This window comes from Nelumbo lutea, chromosome 4, assembly GCF_056320005.1.
Source record: "Nelumbo lutea isolate HS-2025 chromosome 4, American lotus-T2T, whole genome shotgun sequence".
Taxonomy (NCBI): Eukaryota; Viridiplantae; Streptophyta; class Magnoliopsida; order Proteales; family Nelumbonaceae; genus Nelumbo; species Nelumbo lutea.
Window position 1 is genome coordinate 66,846,977 of NC_142687.1, and position 19,121 is coordinate 66,866,097.

At 35.7% G+C, this 19,121-nt stretch overlaps 1 non-coding gene across 1 annotated transcript; it reads left to right on the plus strand.

Moving 5' to 3' along the window:
* The first annotated feature begins 18,145 nt into the window (after positions 1-18,145).
* Positions 18,146-18,252, plus strand: LOC148860931 (small nucleolar RNA R71). Its single transcript, XR_016095274.1, has one exon. It is a non-coding gene; the product is annotated as a small nucleolar RNA R71 (small nucleolar RNA).
* Positions 18,253-19,121: the final 869 nt, after the last annotated feature.

Genomic DNA, 19,121 nt, shown 5'->3' on the forward strand with positions numbered 1-19,121 from the left:
ATATATCAATTGAGCCACTCCTCATATGGCATGTGCCAAAAAATAGACGGATTATACATAATATAATAAGGAAGCTCCTTAATCTCTACACTTTTGGTAAGAAAAAGTGTAATTCAAATCGGGGGAAATATCAATGTTTTAAAAAACGACCCCAAATCGGAATTATTCTGGTCACCGGTTTTCGGATCGACGATTTGACTATTTGGTCCAAACAAATGGCCTATTCTAACAAAACAAAAAAATAATAATAATCCAAATTTAAAAACGGCCAAAAACCATTGAACGAATTGATAGTTCGATCGCTTGAATCAACAAATCATTGACTGATTCAACAATTTATGGTCAAGGACCGAATTTGGGGTAAAACGGAACCGATTGCCTGGACAGTTCCCAGACCGAACAGTCCGACCATCCGAGTCAACAACGATTCAAAATCCATGAGAAATGTAAATCCGAGAAAGTTACATATAGTGAAGAGAAATAATTGCCCTGAAAATAATTATAATTATCATAAAAATACAGCATAAAATAAAAGCTACATTTATTCGGAATGTAGATTCAAACCGGATCCAAAATTTACAGCCGCTTGAGATTTACATTGGTTTGTTCTTTCATTTATTTGGAGTGTACCATCTTGATGGTACATTTGTTCTTTCATATAAAGTGGGGACCATATACTTTTGCTCATCTCAAACAAACAACTTTTTTAGTACTTTTAGTTGTTTCTCAAATAAAGTAGGGACTATATAATTCTACTTGCAATTTTACTCCTTCAAACAAACAAAACAAGGTTAAATCAAATTCAAAATTAAATTAAATCAGAATTGAAACTGCAAATAAAATTGAGCCGAAGTTTCACCAAATAAAGCTGTTTTACACTCTTGATAGAACCATTTCTCTTGTTTCTCTTTCATTTTCGAATCCCCCTTAATTTCTTACAGTCAAATGAATTGACAGAAGAAAGGATATATAAAAGAAGATAAGAGGATAAACAATGGGATTGTTTTAGCTTCTTAGTCCTGTTAGAGTGGAACACCACCAGAGGAAGGAGGACAATTACCATGGTAAGAGAGAACTTTGGCTCCTGGTACAATCACCCTTTCACGGTGGATTTAAGGCCATTCCATGCAGCATTAAAAAATTTTGACAAAAAGAAGGAGGCATAGATTCATTATCCACCGTTAAAAGTGATTGTACTTATAATTTAAAAGTACTGAAAGTTAATTATTTCCCATGGTAAAGCATTGTTTTTCTTCTTTCCAATTAATAGGTCCTCTTCAGGTTATGGTTGATTTCGTCTTGGATGCCACATGTCGCTTCCATGGCCATCTTATCTCCTTGGCCATGTCAGCGCTGTGCCACCTCCGTGGCTTAAATTATCTTTCCAGCGACATCAACACCACATTATGTGGATAAATACGACCAAGATAGAAGATCATCGAATGGATGGGGACAATTCCGTTGGGGATTAGGTCTTCTCTTGAATACCTTAGCAGATGGGGATAACTTCGTTGGGAATTAGGTCTTATTTTCAAGGTAAGGGATTCAACTTTTGACTTTCATACCATTACTCTGCTCGGACCAGCACCGTTCTCTAATTGCTCGGCCTGACCATCACCTTTCCTTTACTAACTTGAGCGTCGGAGTATATACCCAAGGATAATTCTTTGGGCCTTTGACTATTTTCTTGGTTTCAAATCTTTGAGCACGTTTTTATCATCCATTTTGGCTCTGCCCAGTTGATAGGATTATCTGACTACAACCACGGTTCAAGAACTACCTCGGATCGTGGTTGAATTCAGAGATAACATAAACGATGACAAAATAGTGGTGGTACAACAAATGAGGGTTGCAATTTTTCCAGTGTTTATTTTATCTCATAGCAGTAAAATGGTTTGGGTAGATATAGAACAGAAAAACCTTGTAACTGGCCCCTGTGATTAATGAATAAATTCGGTTTTGTATTTTTTAATAAGTTTATTTATTTGATAATGACAAGAGGTAAAAGAACATGTTAAAATCCATGGGAAAAACATTTTTCAAGTAATGGATATAAGCAATGGTGGATTTGGAACTCTATTCACCACTACTTAGGTTTTGTCTGAAGGAAGAAAATAATGAATAGTGTCCTCTTTAGAAGGGTAATTTTGAAATTTTGAAATATTACAAATCACATATATTATCATCACGTGTATCAAATAACTGCCACATCATTACTATTAATGGTAGGTATTAAATTGATAATTTTCGAGAATTCAAGTTTTTTGCAGTATTATATTTTAAAATTTCAGTACTAAAATGAGACTAACCATGATACTAATTTAGAATTATATTTACCCAAAAATTATTTCTTCACGTGTCTGAATTGACGGGAGGCAAAACAATGCACAACACAACAGTATGGGTGACCTATGACGGGTGAACATAAATCAGTGTTCCATACGCATAAGGTGTGGGCTCATGTGTATATAACACTGGCATGTTGTTGCCCAACCCAGTATACATGATTTTGTCTCCCGTCCGTCCAGTCGCATAAAACTCCTCGAACACCCTATACCCACAAGTTCACTATTAATGATAAGTTGAACTTTCTTCCACCACTATGCATTATCAAATTAAATGCAAACTTTCCGTCTTCTATTCCTCTTCTTGTGAAAATGAGGCAAACGATGATATTAACTAATTTAGTGGCCGTTAGGGAGGGCTGTAGTGCAGCGGCTTCCAACTTTCTAAGGTGAGTCCAATGCAGTTATGTCTAATGGGATGAGAGATCTATCGTATGGACGCTCAAATCTTGCAGAATAAAGGGGGCGAATTTCAAAAATTTTTCTCTCCCTATCAATTAGGAATCGCAATCCTTATTTAGAAAATCATATTTTCAATGATCAATTTTGAACCATAAACTGAACCAGATCTGAACCAAAAGTAATAGGAGAAGATTATACATGATAAAGAGAAGTAATATCTCCCAACGGAGGTGTTCACGCCCAATGAAGGATCCAAAGACTGTTCCCACTGAATATGGCGTAGTGTAGGATGGAGCAGAATCAGCAGTATTATTCTCCAAGAATTCTGTCATTCGCAAGAAACAACAGGATGGCACGTGAGCACAACTTCCTATATATTCTTTCTCAAAGAATTGATGTCAAGATCGAATCTTGACTTTTCCCACAATTGGAGATCGAACTGGCAAACATGGCGGCAAGAAAGAATTCTGTAGGGATGCTTAATTCTTTGTTCTGTGTTTTTCAGCGCACAAGAGAATGTGAATAATCTCTATTATTTTAGCTGTCGCCCCCTCCTTAATTGTAACCCCAAAGGATCAGCTCCTAATCCAATTAGGAGTTGCTGATCCAAATCTTATTTGGATCAAAACATCTCTTTAGGTGCTAAGGATTAACCCCTATCTTATCTGCAGATTAGATTAACTTTCTCCTAATCTCATTGGGAGGTTTCTAGATCTGAATCACATTCAAATCTGGACTCTTTGAGTGGATAGGGTCAAGACCGTATCCTATCTGCTAATCCATTTCAGAATTTGCCCCCATATTTAACTGATTAAATAGCTCAGTTCGAAATGGGCTTTAGGCCCATTAAACTTATGTGCTCACTTAACCTTCCTAACTGCTGCCCAGTTGGACTTCCTTGTATGGCATGGGACCCAAGCATTGATCTACACATCAGTCACATGGGTTCGGCCCAGCCTTTGTTACAAGGTTGGCCGAATACATTGTTGTGGACAGTGCACCCCTTGAAACCCATCAAATGGGCTCTATGGGCCCAATACTTACCTTAAGTGGTCCCTAGGCCAAGCCACCTTGTAACACTCAGGAACTGTGGGCAGATGCAAGATTAGCTCATCAGGTATTATCCTCAATTGTCTTACACTTAACCTCTCAGTCCATAATGATCATACACTGCCCGACAAGAGATGACCTCTCCCTCGGCTGCAAGGAATAGTGTCACATTCTCTACTTATATGGATCATGGGAATTAAAACATTTTTTGCAAACCTTTCAGAAACCATAATATATATACTTTTATATCTCATATAAAATATATTTCGCAAAACAAATCTCAACGATTGAAATCGGCAGCCGGTAGTCTTGGTTTCCATCAGTGAGAGTGTATCCCTGATCATTACCTTTGTCCGACAAAGGGGCTGATCCTGTCACTATGATCACCCACTCAGATGAATTCTCAGACTGTCCCAACATACCCAAGTTTTGACCCCCACTAAGGATCTCACTGATTGGTACATCAAAGACAACCCAATCCGACACCTAGTGCAGTATCATAATCAAGTCTAGGGGTCGGGTGTAACTTTTCAGTTTTTCCCATCAATCTCCAAGGTCCAAGGTAATACTGAAAATCTGGTCCAGTTCAAAGATTCAATTAATCCTATACTGTATGCACCTAGGGTCTCACCCTAGCAACTGAGACAGGCTACTCCAACCGACTTGGTGGCACAAAGGTGTTAGCCTTATTAGGATAGGTCTCCTCAGACTGACCCACTGGTTGTGAACATTCTAAACTAACACGAGTCTCATTAAGTGTCCAGTTTAAGGGTATTACACAAAAACATACCAAGGGAACATGAATCAAATATGCATTTATATTCATTTACAATAAACTCATAAAGTACATCATTATGATTGAAGATAAGGGCATACAAAACTATCTAACAATGCCCAAATCGGTTGTCAGGTGGTGTTTGATAAATCTGAAATCCGAAATCTGAAAAGTTAAAAAGATAGTGCTTTTAAACAATGAAAATAAACATAGGTGCTTTTCTACTTTTTAGAGATTTTAAATCCATAAGCTTGTTTGTATTGGATCAACCCTTTACCATATGAAATTTACTGATTTTACTATTTTACCCCTAGAACATATTGTTTGAAAATATTGAGTTCAATTCGCATTATCTCATAAAAAATAATTTTCAATTTCAAAATATTATTGAAACAATACAAACAAAAAATAATCAATTAATAATTAAAAATTACTAATTAATAAATGAAATGATTAAAATTAAAAAAATAATGATTATAAAAACACTAAAATAATTAATAATTTACACAAATAAAAACTTAAAATAATTTTTAAAAATTAACAAAATAATTAAAAATTAGTAGTTAATAAAAATAATTAATAATTAATAAATAACACAAGTAAAATTGATAAAAATAATTATAATTATTATTATTACTCACCCTTTTGAGAGAGAGAATCACCGCCATTGCAACTTGCAGCGGTGATTGCAAGAAGACAGGAGAGAGAACCACTATTGGTGAGAGTTGTAGTGGTGGTGGTATGAAGACAAGAGAGAGAGAGAGGTCGAATGGGGTAGGGGTATTTTTTCGTTTAGGTCACGTTTGAAACATCTCTGATTGCATTAAGTGACGAGTTTGAATCTTAAAATTTCAGATCTGAAAAAAAAAATTTCAGATCATATTTCAAATACAACACAAAATAAACATTGCATCCGAAAAACAGATATTTCCAATTCAAACATCTGAAAAGCAGTATCAAACATCACGTCAGTGTACAGTTTGAAAATCTTTTTTAATAAGTAATTCGGAGCGCTTTAGAACAGCTGAACCAGTTTAGCTGAAACTTCAACCCAATCCTCACCGGGCCCCCCTCAATGTAAATACTAGTTGTCGCTTTGAGTGAGGAGACTGAACATAGTGCATTTATTGTAGCTTTTAGACTTTTCCCAATAATGAGCTCTGGGCCCTCATTGATGGATGCTGAAGCTGGTATAGCTAGTGTGGAAGTGTAAGCCCCCCATGGAGCGTATCTACTCGGAAAGAAAATTCTCTAATTCACAATGGCACGACTGCATTTTTTAATTGGCAAAATAAAAAACAGGAAAAAGAAATTAAAAAAAGAAAAAAAAAAACTGCTCACGTGATCTCTACGATGCAGACTTTTTACCCTTTACCAGTCATGTTTGCTTTAAAGGGCGGTTTCTACACGTTGCATTTGACAAAAAACATGTTTGCTAATGCCCGTTTTTGCTAAAAGTATCAAGACAACATCTCTCCTTTGGGAGAATGGGATTAAATACGTTTATGATGATTTGAGAGCTCAGGGATCATTATAAAGGACCCCCAAGTGGTGTCACACATTGAAAAGTGAAGCACACAGAGAACTTTAATAAATGTTCAAATCTTGTTCTAGTTAGGAATGTAAGTCGGGAAAGGTACAGGCCAGGTGTAGTTGAGGTCAATCTTAAATTAAGCTCAAATTAGTCGGATTTCTCTACTTCCTTTTACCAAATGTTTTTATTTTTTATACTCAAGGGTTAAAATCATTTAATTTTAGTATCATACTTAAAAAAGAATTTGTTGATATACATATGCACATTTCATATGTAATAATTCTACATAATGATAATGATAGTAACTACTATAAGAAAATAGGATTATAGCTACTGTATTTTAGCAACGGACATAAAAATCATAGCTAAAAATTGGGATATAACCACGGGCATTCTCATGTCCGTGGCTAAAAGTTGAATTATAGCTACAGTCCTTTAATCCGTGGTTAAAAGCAATTTGTCTGTAGCTAATAGCTTTCTATAACAACGGTTCCTAGTTATCCGTCACTATAAGTTTAATTGACCTATAACTACAGTTTTTCATTCGTGGCTAAAAAGCATTTTAGCCACAGATTTAGTTATTTGTGGCAATAATTATGAATTTGACTTTAACTACAACCACTTTATTCATGGCTAAATAACATTTTGTCTGTGGTTAAAAAGCTATTTATAGCTATAGCCATGGATTTTAGTTAGGTCTATAAAAGCTATTTATATAAAAATGATTCCAAAAGTATTTAGCATTTCTACCCTTGAGTAGCAGAATATTTGGTAGTTATTTAATAAATTGATTAAAAATAATATCAAATAATTAAGAAATAATAAATATATTAGAAATTAATTAACTATAAATATTTACTAAAATGATTAAAAATTAATGTAATGTATGAACCACTAATAAATAATAATATATTATTAATTAATAATTTTAATTATTCATTAATTAATATTAATAATCATTTTACAATTAAGAAATTATTAAAATAAATAAATATGATTAATAATTAATAAATCATAAATTATTATTAATTAATTATTCATGTATAGCAATAATAATTAATTCATGATTACTATTTAATAATAATTAAATTAGCAAATAAATACATAAATAATGAGAATATTTTCTAAAATGTAAATACATATTTTAATTATTATCTAATTATTTAAAAACTAATCATTAAAAATAATTTAATTATTTAAATACATTATTAATTAATAGAAAATACTAAAAAATAATAGCTAATACGAAGTTAAATATGATTAATCATTGATAATTAATTAGTATCAGTTAATTATTAACAATTATGATTTAATGACAAACTAAGTTACTAGTAATTTCACAAATAAATTATTAATAATTTTATGCTTATAAAATATAAATAAAAAATAAATATTAGTTAATATTCACTTACTTGATAATTCAGTATTTATTTAATAAATTAATACTTAATGAATTAGTAATTAATACGGTGATATTGGCAAGACCATATCAAGGGTTCGTAGTTATAGAATCATAATGCCCAATCAAATCCATTGCAAAAAGCAATGTACAACAATTGATAGGAACTTAGCCTTTAGTAGATAATCCATTGAATGCTTGGAAAATTAATAAATAATAATCATATATTATTAACTAAGAAATATTTATTATTTATTAATTACTATTAATAGTAAATTAATAATTAAAACTTATTAAAATAAATCTGATTAATAATTAACAAATTATTAGTTAATTACTAATGAATAACAATAATAATTAATAATACTTAAACTAGTAAATAAATTATTAATAATTTCATAAGTACATTAATAAATAATAATAATTTTCTAAAATATAAATAAATATTAAATATTAGTTAATTAATTAAAACTAGTCATAAAAAATTAATTTAATTATTTAAATAAAGTTAATTAAATATGACTAACCCTTGATTAATTAATTAATTATTAATGAAATATATTATTTACAATTAAACTAAATTATTTACTTTAATAAATAAATTATTTATAAAGTAATAGTTATATAATGTAGATAAATAAATATTAATTAAGTGATTGATAATTAAATATTTATTTTATAAATTAATACTCAATTAACTATTAACTCTACGCACTCAATGGGATAAGGGCACCTTGGCTCACCAATTTTACCAAAAAAAAAGGCCTCAAATTGTAATTATTAGCTTTTTTTATTTATAAAAGATGAAAAACTAAAGTAAAATATAAATTAGACCTATATATTCTATATATTTTGAACCCATATTTTTATACTATATATATAACACATATACACTTCCAATGTTTAGAAATTTGGACCAGATCACAAGCTATTAAACCATCACCCAATCCTTTGCCAATTCAATCATATCTATAACCCTATTTCGTCCAAAAATTTGGCCAAAATCGTCCACCTAATTGGTTCAACCTAGGAACCAATGAATGTTTGTCACCACACGATCTTTTATTATTATTATGAATATATTATATATTTTTATGTCATCACTGTTCAACTTTGGTTGGACCACTAACCCATAATCCTCTCCTTTTTTCAATTCAATACCTAATGCTGATTCTCTTAACATTATACACTACCAGTAAGAAGTCATGGGCTGATGACTTGTTTGACTCGAATAGTTAAATCGTTGATAGTACAAAAAAACCAAGTGCTAGCAGTAGATGAAAATTGTGCTAAAAAGGAGGAATATCTCAAAGCACATAAAATCACTATTTAGAAAATTGGATCGGACCAATTAAACTATGATTGGGCCGTTGTCTGGTTCGGTCATACCCCAAAAAACATATTGGGTAAAAAATGGGCCAAACCAATGAGCTGAACAGTGGAATTGGAAAACTTCTTTTGAAAATTTTTAACACATAAATGCAAACTTCTAAAGGCCAATTTTGCATTTGGATGCCTGATCAGGGTGATCTTTTGTTTTTTATTTGGGTAACGCTTTTGAGATCTATCTGTTTCCAAGGTGCCAAAAGTGCCTTGATCCACTATTTTTGTTAGTAATGTTTTTTTGCCTCAAATCTTAATTTTTAATATAAAAAAGTGAAACTAAAATAAAAAAATGTTATAGAAGAGTATAATTAAATATTTTGAATATATTATAATATAATGTATGATTTATAATATGTTATATACATTATATGTATGTATAATGTATGTATAAAACCATGCATTTTAACCATTTGGAAAATTCCGCACTTAGACCTAGGTTTTGTGTTCAGGCCCAAGTAGTCAAGGCTTCGGCCCTTCTCAGAGCCATGAATTTTAGGGTTGGGTCTAAGCCTAGTACTTTAAGCCTGCCTTGGACCTGATCCAAACCACATATATTTAGAATTTTAAATATGTATATTATGAATAATATATACTTACATATATTAGTTTATATTATATCATCTATTATATATAGAACTATGCCTGGTATTATATTTGAAGCATGCAACCTGGCACGGCCTTAAGCCATAGCTCTTACATTAATGCACTGGTTCATAATCACCCCTAGGCTTACCGCCAAACATTCCCTCTCCATCAAATTTTCTCTTCTCCTACTCTATCTCGCCTCTTTCACTCTTAGCCCAAAAACCCAGCAACAAAATCCACTTCTCTCTCTATCTCGCATTCTCTCTCTATCCCACGGAGAAAGTGGCATTACAGCACCATTGTCGCAAGAATAGTTGTGATAAGATGACAACCACAAATCACTTCTTATTTCCCTTCATCCCACAAACATGGTCAATTATTTAGGGTATTTTTCTGATTTCATATGCCAATCAATTTCCAAACTAGGCCAACGTTTCGTCGTACTGTGTATTGTGTTTGATAGAGATACATTCTTGATCTACACATCAGCCACATGGATTCGGCCCAGCCTTTGTTACAAGGCCTGGCCGAATACACTATTATGGATAGTGCACCCCCTGAAACCCATCAAATGGGCTCTATGGGCCCAACACTTACCCTAAGTGGTCCCTGGGCCAAGCCACCTTGTAACACCCAGGGATTGTGGGCAGATGCAAGATTAGCCCATCAGGTATTATCCTCAATGGTCTTACACTTAACCTCTTAGCCCATAATGATCATACACTACCCGACAAGAGATGACCTCTCCCTCGGCTGCAAGGAACAATGTTGCACTCTCTCATATATGGATCCCAGGAATTAAAACATATTTGCAAACATTTCGAAACCATAATATATATACTTTTATATCTCATATAAAATATATTTTGCAAAACAAATTTCAACGATTGAAATCGACTGCCGGCAGTCTTGGTTTCCATCAGTGAGAGTGCATCCCCGATCATTACCTTTGTCCGACAAAGGGGCTGATCCTGTCACTATGATCACCCGCTCAGATGAATTCACAAACTGTCCCAGCATACCCAGGTTTTACCCCCGCTAAGGATCTCACTGATTGGTACATCAAAAGACAGTCCAATCCGACACCTAGTGCAGTATCATAATCGAGTCTAGGGGTCGGGTGTAACTTTTCAGTTTTGCCCATCAATCTCCAAGGTCCAGGGCAATACTGGAAATTTGGTCCAGTTCAAAGATTCAATTAATCCCACACTGTGTGTGCCTAGGGTCTCACCCTGGTAGCTGAGACAAGCCACCCTAACCGACTTGGTGGCACCATAGTGTCAGCCTTGTCAGGATAGGTCTCCCCAGACCAACCCACTGGATGTGAACATTCTAAACTAATGATGTGTGGCTTACTATGACACTAGCAAGTGCACTAGCCGTTCAAGTAATAAAATAGTGAGTGAAGTATCGTTCCCACGAGGATTTAAGAAACAAGTATCAATACTAAATTGAGTACTTCTTATCTGATTAACAAATAAATCAAAACTTTAATGAAAGCTAAAAATCCTAAATTAAAATCTATCTAAATCATTGGTCCAGTTGCCTTCAAATCAGGTTAGAAGAGTAAGCAGTAAATTTCAATATCAGAATTTAGCAATCTATCAATTTGGATCATTCGAATAAATCATAATTGAACCTTGGTTTGATGAAACCCCAAGGTCATGAACAACTTCTCTCAAGCGCATGCATTTCTTCAAACACTTCTAAGGCATCAATTCAAAACTGAATTGATCACCAATTGAATTGTGCAAGTTATCTCTAATCTTGCATCCAATTCAGTTCTTGAATAGTAGATCTGAATTCCTAGAGTCTCTCTCAAGCACTCTAGGAATTCCAAGCTTTAGATCGATTCGGCCAATCTGAAAATTGCAGATCTGAATTCTCTTTCAAGCAATTCAGATCTTGCAATCTTATATTTGAGTTTTGAAGGTTAGTTGGCCAAATTAATCTACAATAACCCCCTTATTCAAGAAACTCCAAATACAATTCATGACCATTCGAATGAATAAAAAAGAATTAGATTGCTGAACTGAAATTTTACAAGCTGAAATACATCAAGGAAGAATGGAAGGAGAAAGAAGAAAGAAAATATAAAAAAGAAACAGAATTCAAATTAATGGAGAATGAAACTACAATTGAGTTATTACAAATGATCTTTGAATCACAAACCCCCAATTTCGAACTCACCTCTCTTCTAGCTTGCTTGTCTTGAACTTCCTTCAGCCCTTCTTCTTCTTCCTTGTGCCTAACTTTCTTTTCTTCTCTTCTCTCAAGGTGGCCGAACCTCTAAGAGTGGGAGAGCCTTCCTCTCAAGCAATTGAACACCTCTCCCCCCTCTTAGAGGCCTCCTTATATAGTTTTTCAAGCGGGCTCTTGCCCCTTCCTGAAGCCTCTAGAGCTCTCTTACACCCCTTTCTTGAGCTTTCTAGAGCTCTCTTGAAAGCCTCCTAAGGGATGCTATTTGGGCTGCACTTAGGCTCTCTCTTAGCACATGATAGCTATACATTGAGTTGCTCTTTAGGGCTGAGAATGGGCCTTCTTTGCTGGGCCAAATTCTACTCTTAGCTAGGTTTTCTTTTTTTGGGTTTTCTCAAGGAATTCACTTGCTCTTCTTGGGCCGAAGTGCTCTCTCTTGCTTCCACAACCGGGCTGGGCTGGATTTGTCTTTTTGAACCTTCTTTTCTTTCCTTTTTCCTTCATTTTCTTGGATTAATTACCCCTGAAACTTATTCTTAGCATTAAGCTAAATTAAGGCAAAAATTAATAAAACCGGCATAAAAATCCATGCTAAAGTCCTAAAAAATTATAGATAAATTGTAGGTTCATCAAATAACCCCATACTTAAGCTTTTGCTTGTCCTCAATCAAAGACATCAGCCATAAACTGAACATTCCCCCCTTCTGTTCTCACCATTTACTTGGTGAACTTTTTAAGATAGAAATGCATTGAGTAGTCGGGGAACTTTTGTAAGTGCTCAGCTCTTATTCTTGTAAATTACCATTTAACATAAGTATAAGATCCAAGGAAAGGAGAATATGAATTTCATCATAGTCTAGCCTTCACTCCTAACTCATATATAAATAAGCTCCTTAATTGTCAAGGTTAATAATCAAATTTCACTACGTTTTACATCTGTAACTAAATCTCAATGAGAGTTCAACTTTAGAGTGCCCCTTTGAACCTTAGTTGTCACCACAATTACTTATTTCTAAGGGTGAGTGCATCTTATGCTCCATCTCACCCTTTTCTTCTTCTTTTTTTTTTTTTTTTTTCCGATGTGAGTGCATTTTATGCTCCATCTCACACTTTTCTCTCTCTTTACTTTTCTTTTTTTTTTGTGTGTGTGAGTGCATCTTATGCTCCATCTCACATTGGTCACTTACTTGAGGTAGGTAAATAGGACTCATGTTCTGAGCTGCTAGTTTTACTATTCAGCTCAAAATAGCGGAGTCAATTTGGGCTTTTGTCATTCTTTGCAATTATTGAACCTCAAGAATCAGCACTTCAGATGTGCACTAGCTCTCTTGACCATTAACCATGAAATCAAGGGCTTCCATACACATGAAGATAGTTAGGGCTAGTCATGCTGAAAGGCATATTCAGCTCCCCTTTTCTCATGCATATATCAAGTTGGGTCATTCACAAGAATAAAAACTTAACAAGTACATCAGTCTCCCTCAACTTATTGAATTCCTTCTTAAAAATCATCAAATAGATAGTAATGAACTTGAGGAGTTCCAGCCTTTTTTTGGTTATGTCATTGCCTGCATATGTGTGTTGGGGTGAATGAGGTGCATGATTTCAGCCCCCATACCCTAGCCTCGGGCTCACTCCCCCACACTTAAGATGAACATTGTCCTCAATGTTCGTAGTGTTAGGGAATCACACTTGCTAGAGCAAACTGAAGAAAAGAAAAGGATGAACTAAGTCCTTAAAGAATTGGAATTTTGAGAAAAAGAACTTTATTTTACTAACTAATATTATAAAAAGATAAATGACAAAAAGATGCCTTAACCTGTTCATGAGCAAGCATAAAAGATTATTGGTTATCAAGATAAACAGTGGATGGAGGGGGTACAGTACCGCCCATTAAATATGGTTTCAGGCACTGACCATTTACTTTAAACGTGCCCTGAACCATGTGGGTGAGTTCTATAGCCCCATGGGGAAAAACCTATGAAATGGTAAAGGGTCTAGACCATCTGGATCTCATCTTACCTGGAAACAAGCGGAGACGAGAATTATATAACAATACATGTTGGCCTACATAAAAGTCTCGTCTCAGCAAGTTCTTATCATGCCAGTTTTTTATTCTTTCTTTATAAACTTTAGCATTCTCATAGACGACAAGTCTGAATTCATCCAATTCATTCAATTGCAACTGCCTTTTAGCCCCTGTGGCCTGAATGTCAAAATTTAAGAATTTAAGAGCCCAATAGGCCTTGTGTTCTAATTCAACTAGTAAATGGCATGCTTTACCAAAGACCAATTTGTAGGGGGACATGCCAATGGGTGTCTTAAATGCAGTTCTGTATGCCCATAATGCATCATCTAATTTGACGGACCAATCTTTTCTGGCAGATGCTACGGTCTTTTCCAGAATTCTTTTGAGCTCCCTATTAGTCAACTCCACTTGGCCACTAGTTTGAGGGTGATAAGGGGTAGCTAATTTATGTGTAATTCCATTTTCTGCATTAACCTCTCAAATTGACTATTGTAGAAGTGAGTTCCCCTATCACTAATTATAGCTCGCGGAGTGCCAAATCAGGAGAATAGCTTCTTTAGGAAGTGTACCACCCTTCTTGAGTCATTTGTGGGTAAAGCCATGGCTTCTACCCATTTGGATACATAGTCAAATGCAACGATGATGTACTTATTCCCAAAAGAATTCGGGAAAGGTCCCATGAAATCTATACCCCAAACATCAAAGATTTCACATATCAAAATATTGAAAAGGGGCATTTCATTCCGTCGGGAAATGTTTCCCGATCTTTGGCATTTGTCACATGTGGACACATACCTATGGGCATCTTTGAAAAGTGTGGGCCAATAAAAACCTGATTGCAAAACCTTGGTTGCAGTGCGACTAGCTCCAAAATGACCTCCTGCTTCTTTATCATGGCAAAATTGGAGTACCGACTCCATCTCTTCCTCAGGGACACATCTCCTTATGATCTGATTTGCACACAATTTATACAAAAAAGGTTCCTCCCACAGATAGTATTTTACATCAGAAAGGAATTTCTTTTTTCTGTTGATATGAAAGGTTAGGAGGAAGGACTTGTGCAACTAGATAATTAGCAAAATCAGCATACCAAGGATATGAGTATTTCTGTATTGAGTACAACTACTCATCCAGAAATTCTTCTCGAATGTTGTTGGTTATCTCCTCTTTTGAGCTTACCTTGTCCAATCGGGAGAGATGGTCAACAGCCAGGTTTGCAGCACCCTTCATGTCTCTAATCTCAATATCAAACTCTTGCAATAAAAGGATCCACTTGATCAGTCTTGGTTTTGAGTTTTGCTTGGTAAGCAAGTGCCTTAATGCCGAGTGATCTGTGTAGACAACAACCTTGGATAATATCAGATATGAACGAAATTTGTCAAGTGCAAATATTACTGCTAGCAGCTCCTTTTCTGTGGTGGTGTAATTGAGTTGGGGTCCAGTCAAGGTTCTACTAGCATAGTAAATTGGCTGAAAATGTTTGTTCATTCTTTGTCCTAAAATAGCTCCTATAGCAGAATCACTCGCATCACACATTAATTCAAATGGGAGGGTCCAATTTGGTGCTACCATGGTAGGTGCATGGATCAATTTGTCTTTCAAGATGTTGAAAGCATGAAGGCATTTAGTTGAAAATTCAAAAGTCACTTCTTTTTGAAGCAAGGTAGATAATGGCTTGGCAATTTTTGAGAAATCCTTAATAAACCTCCTATAGAATCCGACATGTCCTAAGAAACTTCTCAAAGAACGAATAGATGTTGGGGGTGGCAGTTTTTCAATTGTCTCCACCTTGGCCTTGTCGACTTCTATACCTCTTTGCGAGATCTTGTGTCCAAGCACTATGCCTTCTTGCACCATAAAATGACATTTCTCCCAATTCAACACAAGATGTGTTTCGTTGCATCTAGTAAGCACCTATTCCAGATTATTCAAACATGCATCAAACGAAGAGCCAAAAACTGAAAAATCATCCATAAAGATCTCGAAAATATAAACATCATACATGGCTGAAAGGTTGCTGGGGCATTGCATAACCCAAAGGGCATCATTCGGTATGCAAAGGTTCCATATGGGCAAGTAAAACTGGTATTTTCTTGATCTTTTGGTGCAATTGGTACCTGGTTATACCCTGAATATCCATCCAAGAAAGAATAATACTCATGCCCGACTAGCCTCTCCAACATTTGGTCCATAAATGGGAGAGGGAAATGGTCCTTCCGGGTGGCTTCATTTAATTTTCTATAGTCAATACACACACGCCATTCGGTGACGGTTCTAGTGGGATGAGTTCATTTTTCTCATTTGGAACAACAGTCATACCCCCTTTCTTGGGCACAACTTGCACAGGGCTTACCCAAGAACTATCAAAAATAGGATAAATGATCCCAGCATCTAACAACTTAATTATTTCAGCCTTTACCACTTCTTTCATGTTGGGGTTCAGGCGCCTTTGGGGCTGAACGGAAGGCTTACTGTCCTCTTCCATCAAAATTCTGTGAGTGCAGATTGATGGATTAATGCCTTTGATATCTTCTACCTTCCAAGCTATAGCATTTTTGTGTTCCCGCAGCACTCTTAATAATTTTTCTCTTTGTAAAGGATTCAGTGCTGCGAAAATTATCACGGGGAGATCTGATGGTTCCTCAAGGAAATCATACTCTAAATGGGATGGTAATTGCTTCAATTCAAGGGTGGGGGTTCTTGGGGTGATGGCTTACCTGATGGTCCAGGCAATTTGCCTAAGTTCTCTAATTTAAGAAACCCCTTTCCCTTGAATTGAGGCTTATCATTCAGGTATGTTATCATGAGATTTATTTCTTCATTTTCTCCTTCTTCAAGTTCTCCCTGCTGGAAGCAGAGTTCAAGAGGATCAGTTATTCTACTTACTTGGAAGCATTCATCAATTGTCAATTCAATGGCATCAATCATAAAACAAGAATCATCACTAGAGGGTGCATGTTTCATAGCATCAGACATTTTAAAAATTATCTCCTCATCTTGTATCTTAAGGTTGAGTTGTCCTTGTTGGACATCAATCATTGCTTTCCTAGTAGCCAGGAAAGGTCTCCCTAGGATAAGCGGGACCTCCACATTTTCTTGCATGTCTAACACAATGAAATCAACTGGAAAAATGAATTTGTCAACTTTAACTAACACATCTTCTATGATCCCCCTAGGATGTCTAATGGATCTATCAGCCAATTGTAATGCCACTCTAGTGGGTTGGGGTTCATTCAACCCCAATTTCTTGAAGATAGAATATGGCATTAAATTGATGCTAGCTCCTAGGTCACATAAAGCTTTTTCAAATTTTAAACTGCCAATGGTACAAGGAATAGTGAAACTCCCTGGATCTTTGAGTTTCTGAGGTAGCTTGTTCAAAAGGATAGCAGAACATTCCTCATTTAAAGCAACTGTAGCCACATCTCCCAGTTTCCTTTTGTTTGCCAATAATTCCTTCAAAAACCTTGCATAGTGTGGCATCTGGGCTAAAGCATCAGCAAAAGGAATATTAATATGTAAACTTTTAAATATTTCAAGAAACTTACCAAATTCCTTTTCCAATTTTTGTTGCTTGAGCCTGTTAGGGAATGGAACTTGTGGCTACTGGTGCATCCCTTGTTGTGCTTCTGGTTGTTCCGTCTTCTGTTGTCCGGTCCCAAGGCTTGTTTCTGCCTTGGGTTCAGCCCAATTCTTCTTTTCTACCTCGGGCAACTCTTTTCCATTCCTTAAGGTAATAGTTTGTACCTGCTCTCGTGGATTCACTTCAGTGTTGCTTGGAAGAGTTCCCAACAGTTTGGAAGAGATTAATTGTGCCAATTGCCCCACTTGGTTTTCCAGGTTTTTGATTGAGGCTTCCTAGTTTTGGAACCTGGTTTCTGCACCTACTATAAATTTTGTCATAAGTTCCTCCAAATTTGACTTTGGTTCAGGCTGATGATAAGTCTGGTGGAACAACTTGGAAGTATGCTGATTTGGCCAGGACTGGTTTGAATGTCCCCTCCATCCTGGATGAAAAGTATGGTGACTCTGATAACCCTGTTGTCTTGACGAATTGTTGACATAGTCAACTTGTTCAGTAGATGGCCTAAACTGATTGCCAACTTGGCAGTCAGTACTGATGTGGCCTCCCCCACACAATTCACAATTAAGAGGCTGCACATGCATGGCAGCTATTTGCATTTCATCTATTTTCTTACTGAGTGCTCCTATTTGTGCAGATAGTGTCGTATAAGTATCAACATTATGCAAGCCATGCTGCTTCCTAATTTGAGTTCTTTCAGAATGCCATTGATAGTTGTTGGCTGCCATTTCCTCAATAAGTGCATGGGCAACCTCAGGAGTTTTATTATTTATGGACCCTCCGGCTACAGCATCTAATATGGTCTTATTTGAGTCAGTAAGACCATTATAGAAAGTCTGCACTTGTAGCCAAATGGGGAGGCCATGGTGAGGAACTCTCCTTAACAGCTCCTTGTATCGTTCCCATGACTCGTATAAAGATTCCCCTTCTTGCTAGAAAAAAGTAGTGATGTCATTCCTCATTTTAGCAGTTTTAGAAGGGGAAAATATTTAGAGAGAAAACTGCTGGCCGGTAATGAATTCAGCCATGCTTTGGCATTATCCTTCAAAGAAAATGGGAATAACCTCAACCTAATGGCATCATCACTTACCCCATTGTGTTTGAAGGTGTCACAAATTTCTAAAAAGTTAGAAATGTGTGCACTGGGATGTTCGTGGGCCAATCCACAGAATTGCACCATGTTTTGAATCATTTGTATGATGACAGGTTTGATCTCAAAGTTGTTAGCAGCAATATTGGGCCTGATAATGCTGGAGGCAGCTCCAGTGAGAGTGGGTTTGGCATAGTCCATCATAGTCCTCTACTCAGCCATTTCTTGAGCCTCTTGAGCTTCTTGAGCTTCTTGCTGGACTTGTTTGGCTGCTCTTAGTCGGACACGGAGAGTTCTTTCAATCTCCGGGTCGTAGAGGATTTCCTCCAGCTCGACTCTGCTTGTCAAAAACTGCGAAAGTCAAGGTAATAAACAAGCCAATATTCACAAAATAACTAACCTTATTACAACTGAAAATGTATAGTGAAGTATTGGAATATACAAACCTACATCCTAAAATAAATAAATGCAGCTAACTAGAAGCAGATCAACATCTTATTCAATATACAAAATTCAGTAGCAATTTACAAACATGTCTGAATTCAGTAATCTCTAAGTAGAACAACAGTTTACAAATTCCTTTTCTTTATATTGCTGAAATAGATCTGAACTGTTGAGAGCTGAAATCTCAATAGCTACTAAGAACAGTAATATACAGTTCTGAAATCAGATTTGAAATCTTAGAAGCTACTGAGGACAGCCAAATGCGGATTAGCAGTGATTGTGTTCAGGTCTGATCTTCAT